This window comes from Moschus berezovskii, chromosome 22 (genome assembly GCF_049115385.1).
Source record: "Moschus berezovskii isolate FMDL1 chromosome 22, NW_MosBer_1.0, whole genome shotgun sequence".
In the NCBI taxonomy this organism is placed as follows: Eukaryota; Metazoa; Chordata; class Mammalia; order Artiodactyla; family Moschidae; genus Moschus; species Moschus berezovskii.
Window position 1 is genome coordinate 61312138 of NC_142481.1, and position 8178 is coordinate 61320315.

General features: G+C 45.8%; 1 pseudogene; it reads right to left on the reverse strand.

The window, feature by feature from the left end:
* Nucleotides 1–2199: 2199 nt before the first annotated feature.
* Nucleotides 2200–2590, reverse strand: LOC148774446 (eukaryotic translation initiation factor 1 pseudogene; annotated as a pseudogene).
* Between the last annotated feature and the right edge of the window lie 5588 nt (nt 2591–8178).

Sequence of the window (8178 nt, forward strand, 5' to 3'; positions counted from 1 at the left end):
TGCAACTTGAGTTTCAAAGGGTATGGCTTTCATTAAAAAAGAGAAAGAAACAAAAAACTCTCCAAGGGCTTTTTCCACGGAATCCTGAAGGAAAAGCAGCTCAGGCAAGTGAATTTGGAACCAGATCCAGCTGAATTTGAGTCTGGGGGCCCCTGCTCCCAGCTGCTGGACCGTGGGCAACAATAGTAACCACCTCCCTGGGCCTCAGCATAGGTGCCCAGCAGATGTTCACTCCCTTCTCTTCCCTCTTGTACTGGAGGCTCAAGGATGGGAAAAGTGAGGCCCCAAGAGTGGAAAAGGCTTGGCTGAGGTGAAGCCGTGAGTGAGTGAGCCAAGTACCAGAGTTAATAAGAATAGCAGGCTGCTCGGTGAGCCTGGCCATGCCAAGGGTTAGACTGTTCCATGTAGTCCTCTCCAGACAGCAGGGTAGGCGCTGCTAGAGCCTCCTTCTCAGAGTCAGCTGAAGCCCAGAGGTTCTGAGTGACTGGCTCAAAGTCACACACCCCACTGGTTGTAGAGCACAATTTTAACCCAATCTGGCTTCAGAAGCCAGGCTTTCAGCCATGATTCACTATCTTCTGTTTGGGATATACAGTTTCCCTCGTAGCTTAGTTGATAAGGAATCTGCCTATAATGCAGGAGACCCAGGTTTGATTCCTGGGTTGGGAAGATACGCTGGAGAAGGGAATGGCAACCCACTCCAGTATTCTTGCCTGGAGAATCCCATGGACAGAGGAGCCTGGTAGGCTATAGTCCATGGGGTTGCAAGAGTCTGACACGACTTAGCGACTAAACCACCACCACCACCACCACTGCTGCCTAGGCTTGATTGTTTCTATTGCTAGGGTCACTTGGACTTGGTTTGGCTATTTTCTTTGAGTTTTCATTATACACAGGCTTTTTCTTGGATTCATAGAACACAGTTGTGACCCAGGATTTTTAAAAGATCCTTGAACAAATACTTTTCAGTGGACTATGTGCCAGACATTATCTGAGTGCTTTAATATTAATTCTTTTAATCTTCAAATCAAGCCCATGAGTTGAGTTACATTATTTCCCCTATTTATAGATTAAAAAAATAAAAAGTAAGCACAGAGAGATTAAGTAACTTGCTCAACTTGCTCAAGATCACCCAGTGAGTCATCAAGTAGAGTTTATACTCTTAGCCCTTGTGCTAACCCCTCTACCTGGTATGAGAGAGATAGGGTCTGGCTTCTAGGCTAGTCAGGGGATTTAGGCACAGAAATGCGTGAACAGGAATATTCTTTGTAGTGATAGTAGCATTAACAAAGATCTCCCAATATCACCTAATACTCAGTCCATATTAAAATTTCTCTGATTACCTCAAAGATATCTTCTCACCCTGGGTTTGTCTGAATCAGAATCCAAACAAGGTCCACATGTTGTCTTCGGCTGTTTTGTGTTGTTTTCTTTTTGTTGTTGTTTCTGAAAATAAGTTTTATTTAAATAAGGGTTTAAATACATTACATAACGTTAAAACTGAAGAGGACAGAAAAAAAAAGCGAAAATCAGTTTGTTACTTCACTTGGCATTGGGCTGCTGTTACTAGTGAGTTTTCAGCTCTACAGCTATGACTGATACATCAGTTTGAAATTTGTTCCCTTGTCAGAAGCTGAACTGATAGAAGGTTGGCCTCACCTTCTAGTTTGGGAATCGATTATCTAGGATACGTCTGGTCAAAAACACCTTGGTGGCAAGCCAGAGGTCCTGGCCCCTCACTAGAGGGTGGTTGCTCTAAGCACTGCCCACCGGGTCATGTTGGAGACAGCAGATGACCTTTCCCCGACCATCAGAGGCTCCCTCTAGAAGTACAGCTGCCTCACCCATCCTCCCTTCTCCACTTCCATCGAAGGCTGTCCAAGTGATGATGTTCTCTCAAGACAGGGAACTCTGCAGAGGGACTGCTGAGGGGCTTCCAGCCAGACATAGCCGCCTGTGATCCTGGGGCTCTGGACTTGGCTGAAGCGTCACGGTTACTGCTTTGTTTCAGGCTGGACATTGCCAGGCGCCTCTGCTTGACCTCTGTTTAAATGAGGGACCCCAAGACTAGACAGCATGGCTCTGTTCAGTTTGTTGCATGAAGGAGTTCCACTAGTCCAAGTTAAAAGCAGACCCCAGATGGTTACATTATACAGGCTGAGAGGTTTTTAAACTTGTGACAAGGGACAGAAGGGAAATTCTACTCATTGCAAGGAAATCCGCACTTAAGCCTCAGTGAGCCAAAAGCACTTGAACCCATGAACCTTCAGCTGGTCGTCCTTAACCAGTCCAGTTTCCACCAGGAACTGGCGTATGCTCTTGCGTGGGTCACCCTGTAGCTGAATTCCTTCTCCATACTCTGGATGCTCAATGCAGTACCATTGCAGGCAAAGTTCTTCCTAAACGCCTTCACTAGTTTCTTTTCATCTGAATCATCACCGATCCCCTGGATGGCAGCAAGGGTCTTTCTGCCGTTTCCTCATTGAATCCTTACATGGATATAATCCTCAGTGCCAGCACGAGGCAGGTCAGCACCCTTACTTGCATCAGCAAAGGGGTCCAATAAATGGAGGTTCTGGATTGTGGACATAAATACGACTGAAGGCGGCCGCGGGAGACGGCGGGCAGGGGATACGGAGCCTTGGGAAGCAGCGTCGGGAAGCAAGGGGGCTCGAAAGGGAGTCTGTGAGTCCTTGGCAGCGACTCAGTGACTGGGCAAGTTGTATTCTTCTAAAATAGTCCCTTCCTTTTTTCTTTCCATGTCACTGACTGATAAAAATGATTTAGTCTTTAAAAAAAATGACTTTTTAAAAATAAATGAATCAAAATAAGAGATTAAGAAGAATAAACCGGAGAACATTCCAGATGATCCCTGCATAAGAGGGCTCAGTCCACACCTGGGGGGCAGGTGCCAGAGAGAAATGTGTGAAACACGTACCGTCTCCTCCCCGCAAGTGTTACTGCAGAGAACAGGGGGAGTCCCAGCCTTGAGGGCCCTCCAGCTGTCAGGTGCAGTGAGTTAGACCAAGCTAGGTGTTGTGTAAGGTGTACTTTGGGGATCCCCAAAGTTCAGAGCCTTGGAAAAGGGTTTCTGTGTTGGTATCTGCTCGTCTGCTCTGAAATGCCCCTGCATGGCTCTGAGCCAAGGAGACTCAAAGCTCCTTTCCCAGACTAACTTGATTTCACTTCCCAGGAGATTCCTGCAGGCAGGTCTGGTTACTCCAGCAGCATCTGGCCTCTGTGACTGTAGCTGCCCTACCTCCAGGTGATGCCACACAGCTGCTCCCCAGGGCCAGCAGGGGAATGGCACATGTGGCCAGGCTTAGGGCCACGCACGTCTTCACCACCGCCTGCCCAGCCCAGAGCCCTGAGGCTGAGTGTGGGGCTGCAGCCCTTGACAAACACCAGGTAGTTTTCCATCCCCTACCGCTCCCCCCCTAGCCACCTAGGCACTCAGGTCAGCTGGAAGATGGTTGGGGGTGCCTCTCTCCCTGCAATAAAAGCTAAGTCAGCAAACCCTACCCATGCCTCTTTGACAGAACTGATTGTTAATGACTGACCAAGTAATAAAACAAGAAAAAAATGACCTGTAATCTGGCCACAGAATAATAACCACCAATATTCAGCACGCATCCTTCTGGATGTCTTCCTATACTAAATCATTTTGGGTTTTGTTTGTTTAAGTAACAGCTTTAATGAGATATAATTCACATTCTTTGAAGTTGTTTTCAGTGTATAGTTCACTGGTCTATAGGCTATTCCGTCTGGTGAGTTAGTCACCTGAAGGTCCACCCGTGTTGCAGCAGATATCAGTGTTTCCTTCCTTCTTACTGCCAGAGAAGATTCAGTTATATGAGTGCACCACATTGTGCTTATCTGTTCATCAACGGATAAGCATATAGGATGTTTCCACTTGGGGGCTATTATGATTAACGCTGCTGTGAAAGTTCATGAGTGTGTTTTTGTTTAGACATATATTTTTGGTTCTCTTGGATTTGTGTATTTTAGAGTAGAATTGCTGGATCATATGGTAATTCTATGTTTACTTGAGGGATGACCTGCTTTCCACAGCAAATCACCGTTTTACATTCCCACCAGCAGCCTATGAGGGTTCCAGTTTCACCGTATTCTCACTAACACTTGCTATTATCTGTCTCTTTTATTACAGCCAACCTAGAGGATGGAAAGTGGTATCCCAATGTAGTTTTGATTTGCATTTTCTTAATGACTGAATCTATTCAGGATCTTTTCATGCATTTATAGACCATGTGTCCATCTTCTCTAGAAAAATATCCACTCAAATCTGTTGCTCATTTTAAAATCAGGTTGTTGTTTTTTTATTGTTCAGTTGTAAGAGCTCTTTATATATGGGTACAAGTCCTTTGCTATTTATATGATTTGCAAATATTTTCTCCCACCTGTGGATATCCTTTCAGTTTCTTGATGGTGTCCTTTGATATTCATGAATTTTTAACACACTGAATGTTTTGCTGTGTTTTTTTTTCACTCAGCATTATGTAGTGAAGTGCTCTAAAGTTAGACAGCTGGGGTTCAAATTCTGACTGTTGCTGTGTGGGCAAGTTCCTGAACCTTTCTAAGCCTCAGTTTTCTCTTCTGTAAAATAGGGTAGCACATCAGACGCACCTCATAGGATTGTTGTGAGATAATCCTAATCTGAACTTCAGAGGAAGACGGGTGGGAAAGGCTTGGTATGCGGGAAGCCCTCACAGGTGGTATTCCCTGAGTCCCACGCCACCACAGGCATCCATCTTTCTCCTCTGTCTCCCCTTCCCTCCCTCGGTGCTTTTCCTGTCTCTTGCTCTTCTTTTCTTTCTCCCTTCTCGGCTTTCCTCCTCTTTCTTGCCCTGCGCGTCAGCCTTCTCTCCAGCAGATACTCCGGGCTCCCTCAGAGCTGGTTCATCTCCAGGGGTGGCCCTTGATGCCTCAGGTCCATGCATGCCTCATCCAAAAGCTCTTTTCTTTAGCCTTTGGGATTCCTGAACAGAATGGCCTGCAGCTGATGCCAAACTGAGAGAAATCTGAGCCAGGGGGTGTTGCCTAGGATTACCTTTCACTGCCTTAGACTCTGCAGGGCTGGGAGATGCTGGAGACGGAGGAGCTGCAGTTTAGAGCAGCTGGAGCGGGTCTGCGGGTGAGTCCTGCCCAGAGGGCAGATCCCTGTCCGCTCGCACCTTCCCTGCGAGGTCTCCCCTGTAGCTCAGTGTTCCCATCGGCACAAACGGGGGCTCCTTCTCTGTCTCTCAGACCAAGACCTAGTCAGGGATGACTAGAAGCCATTGTAACGTTAAGACGCTCGGCAGAAAGAAATACAGGACAAGTGGGGAATCACTCCCTTTGCATTTGGATCACAGTGCCTGATATCGATTCGGCAAAAATTTATTAATATCTCGCTCAGGCTTTTTGGGGCAATCCCTGACATGACACTTATTGTCTTGCTCTGGCAGGATTCTTAACTTTTTTTTTTTTTAAAGCAATTCAATGATCTTAATATTAGGTTATTTTTTATTTGAAAAAATAAGATTTTTGCAATCTCTACCTCCTGAAATCTGGCATCAGGCTACTTTTTTTTTTTTTTTTAATGAGCAACTGAGCCCACATACTCTTTGCATAATAGTTTGTAGGCAATGAATTTATGAGTTCACAGCTACTGTTTCTGAAAGGACAGACATTAAAAAACTGTACCTCTCAATGCAGGACCAGTTCCATGTTCTCCCGTGTGCCATGGGCAATGTGTCTTAGTGGCCTGAATACATAGGATCTCAGTTCTCTACTATTGGAAAGCTAATCTTGCTAATCTTGGATACAAAACAAAGTCCCTCCAGGCCTTTTGATAAGATTGATTGGCATGTTTCTATGGGCTATCATATTCAGTTCAGTTCAGTCGCTCAGTCATGTCCGACTCTTTGAGACCCCATGAATCACAGCACGCCAGGCCTCACTGTCCATCACCAACTTCTGGAGTTCACTCAAACTCATGTCCATCGAGTCGGTGATGCCATCCAGCCATCTCATTCTCTGTCGTCCCCTTCTCCTCCCACCCCCAATCCCTCCCAGCATCAAAGTCTTTTCCAGTGAGTCAACTCTTCGCATCAGGTGGCCAAAGTATTGGAATTTCAGCTTTAGCATCAGTCCTTCCAATGAACACCCAGGACTGATCTCCTTTAGAATGGACTGGTTGGATCTCCTTGCGGTCCAAGGGACTCTCAAGATTCTTCTCCAACAGCACAGTTCAAAAGCATCAATTCTTCAGCACTCAGCTTTCTTCACAGTCCAACTCTCACATCCGTACATGACCACTGGAAAAACCATAGCCTTGACTAGATGGACCTTTGTTGGCAAAGTAATGTCTCTGCTTTTTAATATGCTGTCTAGGTTGGTCATAACTTTCCTTCCAAGGAGCAAGCGTCTTTTAATTTCATGGCTGCAATCAGCACCTGCAATGATTTTGGAGCCCAAAAAAATAAAGTCTGACACTGTTTCCACTGTTTCTCCATCTATTTCCTATGAAGTGATGGGACCACATGCCATGATCTTAGTTTTCTGAATGTTGAGCTTCAAGCCAACTTTTTCACTCTCCTCTTTCACTTTCATCAAGAGGCTCTTTAGTTCCTCTTCACTTTCTGCCATAAGGGTGGTGTCATCTGCATATCTGAGGTTATTGATATTTCTCCCAGCAATCTTGATTCCAGCTTGTGCTTCTTCCAGCCCAGCGTTCCTCATGATGTACTCTGCATATAAATTAAATAAGCAGGGTGACAATATATAGCCTTGATGTACTCCTTTTCCTATTTGGAACCAGTCTGTTGTTACATGTCCAGTTCTAGCTGTTGCTTCCTGACCTGCATACAGGTTTCTCAAGAGGCAGGTCAGGTGGTCTGGTATTCCCATCTCTTTCAGAATGTTCCACAGTTTCTTGTGATCCACACAGTCAAAGGCTTTGGCATAGTCAATGAAGCAGAAATAGATGTTTTTCTGGAACTCTCTTGCTTTTTCCATCATCCACCGAATGTTGGCAATTTGATCTCTGGTATCTCTGCCTTTTCTAAAACCAGCTTGAACATCTGGAAGTTCACAGTTCACGTATTGCTGAAGCCTGGCTTGGAGAACTTTGAGCATGGCTTTACTAGAGTGTGATATGAGTGCAAAGATGGGCAGGTCATGGTGGAGAGGTCTGACAGAATGTGGTCCACTGGAGAAGGGAATGGCAAACCACTTCAGTATTCTTGCCTTGAGAACCCCATGAACTGTATGAAAAGGCAAAATGATAGGATACTGAATGAGGAACTCCCCAGGTCGGTAGGTATCCAGTATGCTACTGGAGATCAGTGGAGAAATAACTCCAGAAAGAATGAAGGGATGGAGCCAAAGCAAAAGCAATACCCAGTTGTGGATGTGACTGGTTATAGAAGCAAGGTCCGATGCTGTAAAGAGCAATATTGCATAGGAACCTGGAATGTGAGGTCCATGAATCAAGGCAAATTGGAAGTGGTCAAACAGGAGATGGCAAGAGTGAACGTAGACATTCTAGGAATCAGTGAACTAAAATGGACTGGAATGGGTGAATTTAACTCAGATGGGCTATCATATTAGCTATTATTATAGAAAGCTCAGTCATGTCTGAGCTTTGCAACCCCATGGACTATACCCGCCAGGCTCCTTTGTCCATGGAGATTCTCCAGGCCAGAATACTGGAGTGGGTTATCATGCCCTCCTCCAGGGGATCTTCCCAACCCAGGGATCGAACCCAGGTCTCCCACATTGCAGGCAGATTCTTTACCATCTGGGCCACCAGGGAAGCCCATAGAAAGCAGGACAGAGCCCTTTTTCTTCCTCTTAGTCCCTTTTTCTTCCCTCCAAATTACAGAAACAATATGCTTCAGTTAGCAGAACACTTTCCCTTTTTTGGCCTTGCCTAGTGGCTTGTGGGCTGGTAAGCCCCCTGACCAGGGATGAGCCCTGGCCCCTGGTATGGAAAGCACCAAGTCCTAACCGCTGGGCCACCAGGGAGGGCCTGACGCTTTCCTCATCACACACTTATTACTGAGCTAGGTTTGTTTCAGATGCCTGGAGGCAGGAACAATTGCTCTGATTTTACACTAATGATGTTCTGTATACAGTGAGGAGGACGGAATAAAAGAGGTTTGGAGAAATTCAAGT